Raw genomic sequence first — 645 nt, 5'->3', positions numbered from 1 at the left:
CTGGCTGCAGCAAGGCGCTGACTGCGTGGTGCGAGCAGCTGAGTGGAACTGGCAGACTATTGAGACAGTAGACAGATACACAGAAAGGGGAAACGAACCACCCAGGAACCTGCTGCCCCTCGGTCTGTACTGAGCACGGCCACAGAGAGGTTTGGTTTGTTAGTTAAAAGCTATGACGAGGAGAAAACTCTCTAAACCCAGATGTTTATCCTTTCTGTCCTACTGAAAAAGCAGCAGAACTTCTTTCACAATTACAGACACCTTACACAAATAAAGGTGTGAAGATTCGAGTCCTTCATGCTGATTCATTCACTGTGCACAGATCCAGAAAGATAAAGTAGTCTCACTGCTCCCCTTGGCCACAGTAGGGATATTTAAATGACAAAGCCAGGACAGAAAGTTTTGACTGCCAGAATTGTCTGTTTCCCAAAGCCAAGGTGTTTGTGTGCAGTACCATACACTGACTGAACTAAGCAGCCTTTACTATGGATCTGCATTAAGTGCCTTCTTCAGAAAATCCCCGTTACTTTTCATCAATTCACCTCCTTCCTCCAATTTGTTTCCAGTTTTGTGATGATGTTGGTCTTTAAAATTCAATGAACTGCTATTGTTACTTTTCCTAGGCTATAAATACACTTCTCTTTC

This window comes from Mesitornis unicolor, unplaced genomic scaffold (genome assembly GCF_000695765.1).
Source record: "Mesitornis unicolor isolate BGI_N332 unplaced genomic scaffold, ASM69576v1 scaffold5380, whole genome shotgun sequence".
NCBI classification, from domain to species: domain Eukaryota; kingdom Metazoa; phylum Chordata; class Aves; order Mesitornithiformes; family Mesitornithidae; genus Mesitornis; species Mesitornis unicolor.
This window is presented reverse-complemented; position numbering follows the sequence as displayed.